We start from the raw sequence: 17,709 nt of genomic DNA, 5'->3' as shown, positions 1-17,709 counted from the left end.
GAGAAGAATAACTGATTAATGGAAGTTTTAGGCTAGATTTAGGTATAAATTTGAAGTTATGAATCATGGAATACTATGATTCTCTAAAGAATGAAATTTTTAGGTGAGCCAAAAGAGAATATATAGAGATAAATGTTTGGCATAAATAGGCTTTAGGATATTAAAATGTTGAGTTATAACCATGATGTGGGATGTATTTTATTCAAGAAATTTATGTTAAAATGGAGGTGGGCCAATGAAATAATGAACATGAAGGTCAATTAAAGGTTAGGCCAATTACTGATTCTTTAAAAAAAAAAAAGGCTTAAAAGCTCAGAAGATCTGTAGTATTTATTATAGATACTCAAAAGTGATTTCATGAATATATATGCATGTACTTATATATGTATATGTATACACACACATCTCACAAAAGACAAGAAGGTATGTGTGATGGTGATTTACAACACTGGATAAAGTTTATGATTTATATACCATTGGTCACCATTGACAGGAACATGGATACCCTGAAGCATATCAAAATAGCATTGGGTTAGTTGTTCAGGCAACTACTGTAAAGAAAACCAAAATAACATGACATTTATTAAGTACCAACTATGAGTTCCATCTTGTTAGGCACAAAGATTAAAAGAAAACAAATAAAAGATACCACCTCAAAGTACTTATATTCTATAGGAACAGTAGGGCATGGCGAGGTATGGAGAGGTTGAAATCTAAACAGGAAACCTTTCCATTTACTTTTAATTGCACTGCCTTCCTTCTGTTAATAATTTCTGTTTACTCTGTGCACAGTTTAGTTTGTATATATTTGTTTGCATGTTGGCTCCCCCATCTGGTTCTGAAGTTCATAGATTGGACCACAAAGACCCTGCCCATTTTCCACTTAATGGTTATGTTTTGGACCCATATGTAAAGCCAATCATGAGCAGCTCTCCTGAGGACTGCTGCTGTGAAGTTTTAAGGATCTAATTGCATAATATAATGAACTTTCTATGTATTCAGCAATAAAAGCAAAGCAAAATATTCAAAAAACTTAAGCACAACATTCACAATAACATAACATGACAACTTATTACTAAGGTGGCCATATAGTCTTAAATAAAACATATCCTTCAATATGTCACAATCTCCTCAATCAATATAGAGTACCCAAATCAAGTCTTCTTTCATCTTGACTCCAGGATGGCTTCCAATCATTTTTAAACAAATCATCCTTAAGGAGTAGTGGAAAGTACACAGGCCATCCACCCCTAGGTCACAGTAAGTTACAATATCACCAGTCAGCACTGAGTACCCTAGTAAAGTCTCCTTTCATCTAAACTTGAGTCTGACTTGCAAACCCCATGACTACTCTTCCATGTTCCCAGCTCTTTCCTTTATTCTACCTACTGTTGTCTGGATTCACAGGTAGGCAGCTTTCCTCTCCTGTTCCATATCACAGCTTATGGGAACTGTTCCAACCCAAACTCTTCAGTTTCTGTTTCTAGGAAAACAAAGCTCAACTTTGTTTTCTACAGCAATATTTATACATATATCGCCAGCACTATCATCTCAATTCACTTTCTGTCTGAGAAATCAACAACAATCCATAGAATACTTCTGTCTGCCAAATTTTGAATTACAAATTTTCTCCCCAAACCCACCGCCCCAAAATAGCAGTCCCATAGGATATCCCCTCCTCCAATATGCTCTCTCCCATATTTTCTCCCATATACCTTTCGACTTTTCCAGGGGATCTCTATGCCCCAGTGCCTATATATGTTATTTCCCAAATACATGTAAAATAGTATTAATAATAGCATATATAGAGATATATGTGAATATTTGATTTTAAAACATTAAATTCCAGATTCATTCCCTTCCTCCCTTGTCACCCACCCTTACTAGGAAGATAAGTAGTTCAGTATAGGTTGTACATGTGTGGCTAATGCAAAACAATAACATAGTAGATATATTGTAAAAGACTGACTATATTTCCCTCCCTCCTATCCCACTTCCCACTTGTTCTATTCTCTACTTTGATCCTATCACTTTTCAAAAGTGGTGCTTCCAACTTCCCACCCCCCCAGGCTGTCCTCACTTCCATCATCCCCCCTCTAACCCCCTTCCCCCTCTACTCTCCTGGAGGGTGAGATACCCTATTTAGTGTGTATTTCATTCCCTCCTCAAGCCAAATTCAATGGGAATAAGGTTGACTCATTCCTTTTTGCCTTCCTATTTTCCCCTCCATTGTAACCAATTACCCTTGCCTCTTCTATATGAGATAGTTTACCCCATTCTGTTTCTCCCCATCTCCTCTCATGATATTCTTAATTTCACCTTTTAAGTATCATCCCTTCCTGTTAAATTGGTCCTGTGCCCTCTATCTATGTATACCTGTAAACATATATACATACATTCACATATGTATTCATATGCCCATATACCCTCATATACAGACTTATATATATTTCTGTTCCCTTCAACTACTGCAAAAAGTTTCATAAGTTACAATTATTATTTTTCCATGTAGGAATGTGAATAGTTCAACTTTGATAAATTCCTTATGATTTATTTTCCCTGTTTACCTTCTCATACTTCTCTTGCTTCTTGTATCTGAATGTCAAATTTTCTATTCAAATCTGTTTTTTTTTTCAGCAAGAATGCTTGAAAGTCTTCTATTCCACTGAATGACCATATTTTCCCCTGAAACATGATACTCAGTTTTGCTAGGTAGGTGACTCTTGGTTTTAATCCCAGCTCCTTTGAGCTCTGGAATATCATATTTCCAAGCCCTTCGATCCCTCAGTGTAGAAGCTGCCAGATCCTGGGTTATCCTGATTGTGTTTGCACAATATTCAAATTGTTTCTTCCTGGCTGCTTGTAATAGTCTCTCCTTAATCTGGGAATTATGGAACCTGGCTATAATATTCCTAGGAGTTTTCTTTTTGGCAACTTTTTCAGGAGGTGATCGGTGGATTCTTTCAACCACTGTTTTGCCCTCTGGTTCTAAAACATCAGGACAGTTTTCTTTGCAAACTTCCTGGAGGATGATTTCTAGGTTCTTACTTTGATTATGACTTTCAGGTAGTCCAATAATTTTTAAATTATCTCTCCTGGATCTCTTTTTTAGGTCAGTGGTTTTTCCCATGAGATATTTCACATTGCCTTCTATTCTTTCATTTGTTTGTATTGTTTAACAGCATCTTGATTGCTCATAAAGTCATTAGCTTCCATTTGTTCTGATCTAATTCTGAAGCAATGATTCTCCTCATTGAGCTTTTGAGATTCTTTTTCCATTGGGAAAATTTGGATTTTTTAGGCATTCTGCACCTCATTTCCTTTTTGAGCATCTTTTGCCATTTGAGGTAGTCTATTTTTTAAGGTATAATTTTCCTCAGTCAGGTTGTTGAGTCTCATTTCATAATTTACTTCCATTGTTTCATTTCTCTTCCCAATTTTTCCTCAACTTCTCTCATCTGCTTCTTAAGGTCCTCTATGGCCTGTAACCAACTCATATTTTCCTTTGAAACTTTTGGTGCAGGAGTTTTGACTTCACTGTCTTCCTCCTGTTCCATTCTTTGATTCCTTTTGTCCCCCAAATAGGAGTCTAATGTTGGAATCTTCTGTCTGCTTTGTTTCCTTTTCCTGGTCATGTTGCCCCTCAGTCACTTGACCCCTGGGCTTTTTGCCACAATATGACTCTGCCACCAGAAAGGGGAGTTTTCATCCCAAAAGCTGGGGTTTTCTCAGCTGCTGGAGTTAGTAGATGGGTGCCCTCTCTGATGTCTCCACACACTCTGGCAGGCTGGACACACACCCAGGACCTCCACCATAGATGGCAATCCAGAACCAAGCAGGTGAAAGCAAGAGCAATTACCCCTCAGACTGGTGCTTGGTCCCCCTAAACTCTTCAGGCCAGGACCTGAAGCCGCCGCCGTGGCACTGGCTGACTGTGCAGTGTCTCAGTGGCTTCTCGGCCCTGGGGCAAAAGTCACGCACTCCCACTTACTGGGTCCCAAAGTCCAGACTGCACTGACTTCTCACTTTGTCCTTTGCATCTATGTGTTGATAAATCTGGAAATGGCCACAGCTGCTGCTGATCTGGAGTCCTTCCAGCAGGCGACTGGTCAGACCCACCCTGGGGCTAAAGCCTCTGCATGGGGCTGGGCTCAGCTCCCAAAACACAGCACTGGCTGATTCCTGTGGGAGGTTAGCTTCTCTGTCTCATTTTGTGGGTTCTGAAGCTCCAAAGTTTGTTTAGAGTCCCCTTTTTACATCGATTGGGGAAGGTCGAAGCCAGAGCAGTGGGGTGGTCCTGCTTCTACTCTGCCATCTTGACTCCGCTCCCCAAATACTTCTGTCTTACAAATATCACAATTTAACAAATAGAATGCTTCTGTCTGACAAAGTAACACAAATCAACAGACAGAATACTTCTGTCTGACAAAAGTAACACCAACACAGAACAACAGACCGAGCAACAGAGTGCTGATACCACAAACATTCTCTCTCTTAGCTCTGCTTGCTGCTGGCCCATGCTTGAGCTTTTATCTGCTCTGCTCCTTCCTGTTCCACTCTTTCGACAAGTTCTTCTCACAGTGGGCTCCATGTGATGACGTTAGGCCTATTAAGTGCAGGGAAGTTCTCCAAACTCCCCTAGAACTACTAAGGGTAACACAATGCATATTGTTTCCAACCTAGACTTGACACATTCAAAAAGGAGGCTCAAAGGGACTTGGATAACTGAAACAAGCAGCAAAGTAATGCTTTGCTTGCCCTTATACCATATATTTGCATTTTGATTAGAAGAACAGCACAAAAGACTTGACAAATTCTTTGCCAAACCTTCAACTTGCTCTGTATCTAATATTCTTAGTTACACTTTCAAAAAACCTTCATTACCTGTTCTTTTTTCAACAATAACGGCTTTTAATGGACATTGCTTTGCTATTAAGTGCTCGAAGGTTATTTGTTAAATGTGTTCTAGAATTTTGCTAGTACTAGATGTTATACTGATGTAGTACTACTTCTCTCATTTTTTTTCCCTTTAACTCTGTCATGTAGGGAGGCAAGGTCTACATAAGGTTTTCAAGGATCTGGTGCCTAGTACCATTTGGGTTTTCAGTTCTGATTTACTCAGGAGTAAGAAAGGGGGAGAGTGAATTTGAGGATCAAAATGTAAGACAGATTTCAGGAAACATGCTAAGGAAGGACAAAACCCTCTCATAGAGCAAAAAGCCAATCCTTTTCTTGATTCTGCTTTTCAGTATAAATATGAACTGTGAAAACTAAGTCTGACAATACTTCTTTTCATTCTGGAATTTTGGTAGAAACCAACAGAAAAGATGAGAAAAGAAGAGGGAGGGAGGGAAAGAGAGAGGCAGAGAGAGAGAGAGAGAGAGAGAGAGAGAGAGAGAGAGAGAGAGAGAAACAGAGAAACAGAGAAACATAGACACAGAGATGCAGACACAGGGACACAGATGCAGAGAGAGAGACACAGACAGATCTGGAATGTGGTAGACGAGCATTTATAACAACGTTGCTTTTAAAATTTTTAGTGTATTTTCTTCCTTTCATTGCAAATGAGATTCACAAAATATTGGCTTGTTTATTCACTAAGTAAACATTATCTGAGTAGCCATTATGAGAACATGGCTTTGATTCAAAGAGATCATCTTGTATGTTTTAAAATAATTGTTAGTGTATTTCAAGGGACAGAAGCAGTGAACACAAAGAGGACCCATGACTTCAGCCTAAACTAGTTGTGCAAAGCTAATATTATTCCTTTCTACAATAACTCCACTGGAAAATAAAGGAATGTTGTATACAGTTTTCCTGATTTTGTTATTGTTGTTGCTCAGTCATTTCATTTGTGACAGGTTCTTCTTGATTCCACTTGGAATTTTCTTGGCAAGTATATTGGAATAATTTGCTTTTTCTTTCTCCAGCTCATTTTACACTTACTTAAGTTTTAGTAAAATATTTAATAATCCCATGCTTTTCCTAAGGAAAATTGTGATGCGAGATGATCAATAATGCAATTGTAACTGAAATCAGTTTAAATGACCAAACTCAAGTAGTAGTCATTAATGCCTCCATTTCAACTTGGAAGGCTGTATCTAGTGAAACAGCCCAGTGATTATTTTTTGGTCCCTGTGCTGTTGAATATTTGTATCAATGATTTTTATCAAATATTTATAAAGTTTTCAGATGACAAAAAATTGGAGAGATAGCTAATACATTGAATGATAGTATCCAAAAATGACAACAAGGTAGAACACTAGATGGATTATGAGAAAATGATATTAAATATAAATACGTGTTAGTTTAAAATTTTACTTCACATGTATGAATTGGGGAAGCCTGATTACATGGCAATTAAAAAAGAAAGTGGATTTGATTATGAGTCACCAGAAAAATAAAAACCCTCTTGGACTGAATTGAGAGACATACTTGTTAGTTAAAGAGGCAATAGCTGCATTTACTTTGTCCTGATTGATATATAGCTGTACTGTTGAGTTCAACTGGGATATTCTGGTATAGGAAGAACATTGACAAGCTAGAAAAGTCCAGTTTTTGTTCCAAAGTCATTTGTTTAATGTGTTCTAGAATTTTGCTAGGACTAGATGTTATACTGAAGAAGTACTACTACTCTCATTTTTTCCCTTTAACTCTGTCGTGTAGGGAGGCAAGGTCTCACTAAGGTTTTGAAAGTTCTGGTGCCTAGTACCATTTGGGTTTTCAGTCCTGACTTACTCAGGGGTAAGTAACGTGGAGAGTCAGATTGAGGATCAAAATGCAAGACAAGTTTCAGAAGACATGCTAAGGAAGGACAAAAACCTCTCATAGAGCAAAAAGGCAATCCTTTTCTTGATTCTGATTTTCACTGTAAATATGAACTGTGAAAACTAAGTTTGACAATACTTCTTTTCCTTCTGGAATTTTGGTAGAAGCTATCAGAAAAGATGAGAATAGAAGAGGGAGGGAGGGAAAGAGAGAGACAGAGACAGAGAAAGACAGACAGAGACATAAAGACAGAAAAAGAGAGACAAACACAGAGACAGACCTGGAATGTGGTAGATAAACATTTATTACAATGTTGATTTTAAATTTTTTTAATGTCTTTTCCTCATTTCATTGTAAATGAGAATCACAAAATATTGGCTTTTTTAGTCACTAAGTAAACATTATATGACTAGCCATTATGAGAACAAAAATGGTGGAGACCTCTAAAATCCATTCTTTATGAAGATTATTTGAAAGATTTAGGAATGTTTACCATGGAGAAAACTCAGAAGGAAATGAAAGTTTTTTTCAATTATTTGAAGATCTGTCATGTGGCAGATGATCAAGTGTTGCCTATTTGGGGCAGCTAGGTGGTGCAGTGAATAGAACACCAGCCCTGGAGTTAGGAAGACCTGAGCTCAAATATGACCTCAGACACTTAACAACCCATGTGACCTTGGCCAAGTCACTTAATCCCAATTGCCCTGCTTCCCCCTGCCTCCAAAAAGCAAACCCAAAACTCAAAAACCAAACAAATGTTGCCTATTTGTCCCTAGAAGATTGAACTAGGAGTAATTCATGAAAGATACTGTACAAAGTCAGCCTTTGAGACAGAGTAAGTCTGAGTGAGCCCCATGTTTTAACCTTGCTAACCGGGCTCAGCCTTTTTACAGAGAAGGTTTAGTCCCCTTAGGATTAATTCTATCTCCTGTAGATTAATCCTATCATCTATAGGCTAATTTTATCTCCCAATGATGTTGTAATGGAGAGGAGCTAAGGAGATACTAATCCTCCTTCTTCAGTGATAGGTCTACCAATCAGGATTGCCTTTACCATCCACTGTGAAGTTGACTGCAAAAACCCTATCATTCACTGTGGCTGCACCCCAGTAAAATCATCTCAGCAGAAACTCTAAACCAGGTGTAGGGTAACAGACAGACCACAAAGACCAAACCCATTGGTGAGTTAGAAGGATGTTTACCCAAACTTGTGAAGACTTCCCTCGGCAGAACAGGAAGATGAGAATAATGTCTTCCAAGGGTCACGAAGGAAGCTAAATCAAGGACTGTGGGGTGCTTATAGCTTGGTCAGAAATGGAAGATGAGGTCATGCACTGCATCCAGGGCCATTCCCAGTCATTCTGACTTTTATTCTGCCACTGGACTTTGATGACTCTGGAAGTGAGAGTGAGGTTAAAGACTGTGCAACTCTGCCTCACTTAAATCCAATTCAAGAGCAAGTCATTACCCTGTGGTGTCATTGGTTCTTTTGGATAATGAAAGATTAATGACAGCCTCCATATATGAACTGTTCTACTGAAGTGCCCACCAGAAATTATACACTAGAGCCCCCTTAAACCTGCTAGAGGGGACCTCTACTGGGTTCCTTGGAAACCACCTAATAGGCTCCAATAGTAAAGAAATGTTTCACCTGCGTTGCTAAAACAAGTCACAGATTCCCATGGATTCAGGTCTGTTTGTGTTTGTATCCAAGGCTTTGCTAAGGAACTATGGCTTCACTTCGCTTCAGTAGAAATAATACTAAGGCTTTGTTTCAATAAGAATAATACTGAGAATGTTTTGCTTGAATAGAAACAATACTGGGAATGCTTTGCCTTAATAAGAATAATACTGAGAATGTTTTTCTTCAATAGACACAATGCTAAAGACATTGTATCCCTTAGAAACATATTCTGTTGCCAGCAATCACATTGTCTATAAAATTATGTCTAACAGAAAGCTCGCGGCTGTCTTTTGGTCTGAGAGGAAGTCCCAGCTGGTTAATAAACTCTCCTATTAAATTATAATTGGCCTAGCTATCCTGTTATATCTCAGTGTCCATTACACTACTCTTGTCTAATAAAGGCAGCTCCATGTTGAAATTTGGTGGCAGGCCCTGCTACAACTGCCTGATACATTGGGGTGTCAATACACTCTCTTTGTCTTATTTCCTGAGATTGCCTTTAATTGACTAGGGCTAGTTCTGAACCAGGATTTTCTTTCAACACTACAAAGAAGTATATTTAGTCTTGTTATTGATGGGAAGAAAAAAAATCTTTCTAATTGTTAAAGAAATACAAAATGGATTAGACTCTTGGAGGAATGTGTTCACATTATTTTATATCTTTGAATTGTCCAATTGGATCCAAGTTACTTCTTTGTGCAAGGCACTGTGCTAAGTGCTGGAGATACAATTAATGAAAAGAGAGATAGCTCTCAAGCTAATGGAATTTATAGTTTAATGAAAGGAGATAATCTTATTGAAGGAGATTGGGTGGCTCAGAGGACAGAGCACTGACCCTGGAGTCAGGAGGACCTGTTTTCAAATCTAGCCTCAGACACTTAACAACAAAAACAGCAAGAACGAAGGGAGATGACATACAATAGGAGTCAGGAAAGTAGGGATGGAAGTGAGGAGAAACCAGGGGTACCTGTCGTTGTTCTGTGGAATTGAATACTTACAGAGTAACAGATACAGAGTGGAGTGAGCAAAAAAAAATTTCTAACCTTTATGAAAGGAATTAGGAGGAGTTCAGTACTCCTCCTTCCAGTCCTCTACTCTGAGGGGAGAAGTATTTGAAGGAGGTATTAATGAAGAACTAAGTTACAACATGGTGACAAAATTAAAGGAGATGAGCTATACCTTGAAATGGCAGCTTATTATGGAGTGGAAAACAGGCAAATCATGAGAAACCTGCTTATCATTTAGGTAATAAAGGATATTCTTTTTTGTTGTTGTTATGATCCCTCCCAACTCTGGAATTTTGTGGTTCTGTGAAAAGTATATAAGTTAATATTACCCTATTTCTAGGGTGGTTAGGCGGTGCAGGGAATAAAGGGCCAGCCCTGGGGTCAGGAGGACCCGAGTTCAAATACGGCCTCAGACACTTAACACTTGCTAGCCATGTGACCTTGGGCAAGTCACTTGACCCCAATTGCGCTTTCTTCCCCCCTCCAAAAAGTAAAAAAATATATATATATTACCCTATTTCTGATATTTTCTTGTCATAGTATTACATTAGTATGTGAGGAACTGTGGGCTCAAACATTTGGTGTATGCCCTTGGTTTAGAAACCAGTGGAGTGAGATTATCATCTGTGGGACTATGGAATAAAGCCTCTGATTCAGAGCTCCTCCTAAGCCTAATGATACCGTGTTGTTTAGGTGCCATGGGCAGCTTCAGTTAGCTAGTGCTCTAACTTCCCCTACTGCCCTTTTCACTGTCTGCCTGCAGTCATCAGATCCTCAAACACTAATAAATAACCTTCTTCTATTTCAGGGTGTCATTTTTAGTAGAACTATCTTGTGAGGATCCACAGAATGTTGGACCCTAACACAGACCTTTATCACTTTATTTCTCTCAGCTTGTCATGGCTCAGCAGCCAATGAAATTCTACCCATCCCATGTCTCAGCTCCTGAATTACTATGATCCTAATTTTGGATCTAGTCAATGTCTCTTCCTTGCTCTAAGGGGAGACAAAATCCCTGAATTTTCCTCCCCCTGTGGGATAGGAAGATGGGAAAAAAATTATCAGATATAATTTTCCTATCTCCCACTCTGAAAAAAAGTACTCCATGAATTTGGAATATGGGAAGAACTCTTTAAGGAAAGAGCCACTTGCTGTTTCACGTTAGCCCTTACTTCCTGCTGGGTTGATTGGTAGGCCCAAATATTATAGGTACTTGATCTTGCAAAAAAGATTTAAAAATCTTTCTTCATTGTGGGGGAGAGGCCAACAAGCCAGATGAAAGTAATTCTAATGAGATAATAGTCCTTGAAAAAGTAATTGATAAGCATTACTAATAAGAATTGGGTATTAGTTTCTAGAATATGAAGTAACAGCCTTTAACTACAGCTCTTTAGGGATAATTATGAACTCTTTATTTTTTTTTCCTTTGTATCACTTTACTTGGCTGAACCCTGATCAGTTTTTCCTATCCTTCCAAGTCTGATGATCATTCTGCTTTGGCATAAATGCATCACTTGTTGGGTGATGCCCTTGAGTCTCCATTAAAGGTAATGTGTGAATATATTTCAACTCCGAAAGATGAGCTCCACTGCTATGTTTACATTTACTAGGCATGCAAGGGCACACTTAATTCAGTGCCATACAGTCTAATGAAATAACATCACTAGAAAAATAGCAATATAATATTCCCAAAGAGAAATTTGCCAAAGTCATTCTCTACAAGGGCAATTCATGTCTTCATTGTTCTAGGGCTGCTACTGACTTTTGGTGCAGTCATCTCATTGTTCTTGTGGAGGCTGCTCCCTAATAACATGTTATTTCTGTTGTTTCATGATTAAGATTTCATCCCATTGCATACATTCAACTTTCTACTGTCAGTCAGCTGCCACTTATTTTATATGGCTTCCTCAGATGAGACCTTGTCATTTGTCCTTAAACCTAGAGCCCAAAGGTTAAGCTTTAAGACTTTTAGAAGTGTGGGGCCTTTATACAGTTAGTAATGAGACCAAGGAAAAATAGCATTCTCTGCATTAAGTTGTATATTTTTTTTAGCTTCCAGAGACTGAGCTCTTTTGAAACATAGAATCAAATCAACTAATGAAATCCTCCCATAAAAAATCAGTTTACCTTTTTTTTTTCTTTTTTTTAAGCAACGGGGGTTAAGTAACTTGCTCAAGGTTACACGGCCAGGTATTTCTGGGTGGGTGCTAAGTGTCTTAGCCGGGATTTGATCCCAGGTCATCCTGATTCTGGGGCTGGTGCTCTTACTCACTGTGCTACCTGGCCACCTGTCAGTTTATCTTTTGAACACACTTCCACCAGACAGCAGAATGAATATCTCTGTTATATGCCTTTATCTTACTTAGGGTTAGAAAATCCTTGCACTGCCCATTTATTCCCTGATAATTATCCTGTCACTTTAAAATTCATTTCAGGGGGTTAAGCCAGAGACATCTCAGAGAGAGATGTATGAGTCAGAGGCACCGTGGTTCCCCTTACTAAGTTCCTTTTCTCATCCTATAGGTTAGAATGCGAATTGAAGAGAAAAAATGTTTAGAATGTTGCAAATCTACGATTTTGCAACCCAAATATTATTCTAGGCTCCAAGTTCCACATGAAAGTTTGTTGAACAACAATCTCTATAAGCCATAGAAGAGTAGGAAAACAAGGTGGAAGAGAAAGGAGTAAAGTATTTGAGTAATTTTTCCTTTACTTTGTCTTTTATCATTGACACTTTTATCAAGAAAAATGTTTTATTTCTTTGTTCAACATACCTAAAGCATTATTTGTCTTTGCTTTCCTTAGTATTTCTGTTAAGGCTTAGCGTTTTCCATTCATTGAGTTTTCCCCAGTATCACCTGGTCTCTTTAGCTAATTTTCAATGTTTATTTACTTTTTCCTCTCCTGTCACCTTAAAAAAAAGATACCCAAATCTTTCCTATCATTTAATAATATATTTGTGTGTATATATATATATATGTGTGTGTGTGTGTACATATTTGTATCCTCCTTAATCTTTCCATTGCTCTTAGTTATTACCTTCTCTTTTTTCCCTTTATCCTCTTATATCCTATTTTGTATATATTTGTTTCCATATAGTCTCCTTGGGGGAAGGATTGCCTTTTGGCTCTTTTTGTACTCCCAGGCTTATTACAGTGCCTGACAAATACATAATAGGCTTCCATTCAAGAAGGACTATCACTTCTGCTGTGAGTACTTGTGTAAACACTTTTTTCAGGGTTGCACATTCGCCTTTGGAGTCCACCTGTCATCCACCTCTCACCTGCAGTTACAAGAAGCTGTAACATGCACAGCAATCACACCCTGTGAAACTGTCTGGCTGATGGGCTTAAACCACTAAACTAAGGTGAAATAACAGATGGTCTCATAAGTGACTTAGGGGGATGTTGATCTCAAGCATGTGATGATTTCCCCTTTCTTCCCTCTCCCCAACCCACACCAGAATAGGAGGATGACAACATTTTTTTTTTCTCTAGTGGCCATTGAAGTTGGCTGAAGCAGTCACTGTTGAACATATGAACTTGCTTAGATATCAAAGACAATGAGGTTGTCCACTGAATTCCAGGCCATTATCAGTCGTCTTGATTTTTATCTTTTCACTGGATGTTGATGACTCTGGAAGAGAAAGTGAGGCTAACTACTTTGCACAACTCTAGCTCACTTAAATTCAAATCATGAGCAAGTCAAAACTTTACCCTCTGATGTCATTAATCCTTTTCAAAAAGGAAGGAATAATATAATGGTTGATTGATTGTTAGATAAATTCTTCTTTTTTTTTTTTGGTACTTGGTCCCATTTCCTTTCCTCTCACTGCCTTTTCAATTCAATGAAGTCTAGCTTCCAAACTAATCATTCAACAGATATTGCTTTCTGTAAATTTAACATTAATCTTTTAAATACCCAGTTTGAACATTTTTCATAAATAATAATCCTCATCCTTCTTGGTCTCTCAAGTATATTATTCTGTGACAGCCTTTTCTTTTTATATTATCTCTTATCTGTTTTTGTTTGTTTGTTATTTAATGCCACTGTTCTGTCTTGGTTTTCTATATCTGACTGATATTTCTTATTCTTTTTTAGTTGCTGGGTCTTTATACATGTAATAACCACAAACTCTTGGTATCCTGTAAAGTTTAGTTTTAGCCCCACTTCAACATTTTTTTACACATTTATTCACTTGGAAAAATTATCATTCCTATGTATAAACTCCCAGCTTACCTTCTTTGAATAAGTGATTCACAGAAAAATCAAACAAAAATAAAGCACCACCATCAACAACAGTAAAAATAGATAAGCCTTTGGTTAATTTGATTAGAGAAAAAGAAGAAGAAAATTAAATTATCAGTAGCAAAAATGAACAGGGTGAATTCACCACCAGTGAAGAGGCAACTACAACAAGAATTAGGAGCTATTTTGCCCAATTGTATGCCAACAAATTTGGCAATCTTAGTAAAATAGATGAATATTTTCAAAAATATAATTATCCATATTAATAGAGGAGGAAATAAAGTACTTAAATAACACCATTTCAGAAAAAGAAATTGAAAAAGCCACCAATGAACTCCCTAGAAAAAAAAAAATCTCTAATAGACCCAGATGGATTTACAAGTGAATTCTATCAAACATTTAAAGAACAATTAATTTCAATACTTTATAGACTATTTGGGGAAAATGGTGAAGGAATCCTAACAAATTATTTTTATGATACCAGTATGATACTCATACCTAAACTTGGAAGATTCAAAACAGAAGAAAATTCTAGACCAATTTCCCTAATGATTATAGAAGTCAAAATTAAAATAAAAGCAAAAATCTTACAGCTACTTATCATGAAAATAATACACTATGACCAAGTAGGATTTATTCCAGGAATGCAGGGCTGGTTCAATATTAGGAAAACAATAAGCATAATTGACCATATCAAGAACAAAAGTAAGAGAAACCATATGAATATCTGAATAGATACAGAAAAAGCTTTTGAAAAAATTCAACACACATTCCTCTTAAAAAACTCTAGATAGCATTGAATCTATGGAATCTTCCTTAAAATGAGAAGTAGTATCTACCTCAAACCATCAGCAAACATCATATGTAACGGGGATAAGCTAGAAGAATTTCCAATAAGATGGGGGGGGTGAAACAAGGATGTTCATTATCACCACCATTATTCAATATGGAATAAGAAATGTTAGCTTTAGCAATAAGAGAAGAAAAAGAAATTGAAGTAATTAGAATAGGCAAAGAAGAAACAAAGTTATCAATCTTTGCAGATGATATGATGATATACTTAAAGAATCCTAGAGAATCAAGTAAAAAACTATTTGCAAAAATAAACAACGTTAGCAAAATTGGAGGATATAAAGTAAGCCCATGTAAATCCTCAGCATTTCTATATATTACAAACAAAGCCAAACAGCAAGAGACAAAAGAGAAAATGCATTTAAAGTTACTGTAGACATTAAAAAATATTTGGGAGTCTACTTGCCAAAATAAACCCAGGAAAAATATGAACAAAATTACTAAATATTTTCAGATAAATAAAGTCATATCTAAATAAATGGAAAAAAAAAACATTAGCTGCTTATGGTAGGTCAAGGTAATATAATAAAAAATGACAATTGTGCCCAAACTAATCTACTTATTCATTGCCATACCAATCAAACTACCAAAATTATTTTATAGAGCTATAAAAATAATAACAAAATTTATCTGGAGGAAAAAAGTATCCAGTGTATCAAGGGAATTAATTACAAGGAATGCTAGGGAAGGTGGTCTAGCCATACCAGAACTTAAATTGTAGTATAAAGCAGCAATCATCAAAACTACTTCATACTAGCTAAGAAATAGATTGGTAGATCAGTGGAACAGGTTAGGTACACAAGACACAGTAGTCAATAACTATAGTAATCTACTGTTTGATAAACCCAAAGCCTCCAGCTTCTGGGATAAGAATTCACTATTAGACAAAAATTCCTGGGAAAACTGGAAAATAGTTGTAAAGCCAAACATGAGCAGCTTTTCAGAAGAATGCTGCTGTGAACAGCTTTTGAGGTTCTGAATACACAGTATAGTGAACACTCAATTTATTCCATAAAAATCAAAGCAAAACTTTCAAAGTACAGCATTCACTATGTTACAACTTATCACAGAAACTCAAAATATAGCATTCACAACAACTTATCAAAGTTTTCAACAAATAACAATCATTTAATAACCCAGTCATTCAATCATCCTTAAGGAGGTTTGTCTTCTCAAGGAACACAAAGTACAACAATTCTTCACTGATGGGACACACTAAGTTAACTCAATCAGTCTCTTATTCAGTCATCAATCACTAAGTAAAATACTTTACTCAATCAATCATTCAATTAATTCAATCATTCAATCACCCTTCCTTATTCACTCTTCAATCATCAGAAAATTCACAGACCACCCACCCTTAGGTCACTAGTAAATTTACAATTTCTCAGTCAGTACAGTGTCCACATAAAATCTTCATTCAGCTTGACTCAGGGTGGTTTCTCAGATTCCTTGGATCCCCCTTTCATGGTCTCAGATCCTACCTGGATTCACCAAACTATCACTTGGGTTCAAAAGGCAGACAAGTCCTTCTCCAGCTCTCTGTGCAGTTCATTCTTCACAATGGATCTCACAGTGTCTAGTCCATCTCAAATCCTTCGCAGTCTCTGTTCCTGGGAAGACAAGGCTTAACAAAGCCACCAACATGTGCATACAAAGTACCAGGATCATAGTCAGGCTTCCTCAGTCTTTGGTAGCTCCAGCTGCCCTTGGAAATCCTCAACAACCTCAGGCTCTGGGTGGCCCTGAGACTCATCAGAAGTTTCAGCTGGTTCCCAGAATCAAAAAATCACTTCATCCAGATTCTCCAAATAAAAATAATTCTCTTCAGCCTGGGGTTTGAGGGAATGGGGGCATTCCTTTTTCAGCATCCCCAACAGCAGCATCTGCTTCCATGAAGCTTGTTCCAAGAAGATATGACTCTCCCTCTCTGGGGCTTTTCCTTATATATAGTATTGCCACTCCCTGTTCAGCCCTTCCTGTTACATCAGCAGCAGGAGCCAGGAATTCATAACTTCTGTTTCTTTAAGGGAGTCTTATTCTGAACTAGGTGATAAGCACCTCTTAGCTTAGCAATACAAAAGGAACTTCAGATCTCATTACTGTTACAATAGTATGGCAGAAACTAGGCATAGACCAATTATCTTACACTATGTTCCAAAATAAAGTATAAATGAGCACTCAATTTAGATAAAGGCTGGTACTATAAGCAAACTGGGAAAGCAAAAAAATAGATTACCTGTCAGATATATGAAAAAAGGAAGAATTTATGACCAAACAAGAGAGAATATTTTAAAATGCAAAATGGATAATTTTTATTACATTAAGTTGAAAAGTTTTTGCACAAAGCCAATGCAACCAAGATTAGGAGGGAAGCAGAAAATAGGGAAAGAAGTTTTGCAACCAATGTCTCCAATAAAGGCCTCAGTTCTAAAATATATAGAGAATTGAGTCAAATTTATAAGAATATATGTCATTCCCCAATTAATAAATGGTCAAAGCATATGAAAAGGCAGTTTTCAGAGGAAGAAATTAAAGCTGTCATAGGAAAAAATGCTCTAAGTCACAATTGATTAAAGAAATGCATATTAAAACAACTCAGAGGTACCACATCACATCTATTAGATTGCCTAATGTGACAAAACAAGAAAATGATAAATGCTAGAGAAGATGTGGGAAAATTGAAAGACTAATGCATTGTTGGTGGAACTGTGAAGAGCAATTTCTTTAGAGAAATTTGGAAATATGCCCAAAGGGCTATGAAAATGTTCATACCCTTTGACCCAGCAATACCACATCTAGGGCTGTATCCCAAAGAGATCATACAAGTGGGAAAAGCAACTGTATATACAAAAATATTTATAGCAGCTCTTTTTGTGGCGGCAAAGAATTGTAAATCAAGGGAATGCCCATAAATTGTGGAATGGCTAAACAAGTGTAAAGGCAAGCAAAATTGTACTTAGCTCCTAGTTTAAGTACTTAGCTGCTTGTTTCAGCTCTTCAAGTGTCTGAGCCTCATCTGTGATTTTATCAAGTCTTTGTTAGAAACAGAACTGGTGAAGCTCAAAGTGCAAGGAACTTGCTATATAAAAGCAGGGGCACAAGCTAGGACCAAGCAGAACTGAGAAGGATGGCTGTGTTGATGGTACTT

This window comes from Petaurus breviceps, unplaced genomic scaffold (assembly GCF_028583685.1).
Source record: "Petaurus breviceps papuanus isolate PSGF00001 unplaced genomic scaffold, PetGlider_PUasm1.0 40, whole genome shotgun sequence".
NCBI lineage: Eukaryota > Metazoa > Chordata > Mammalia > Diprotodontia > Petauridae > Petaurus > Petaurus breviceps.
Note: the sequence above shows the minus strand (reverse complement) of the source record.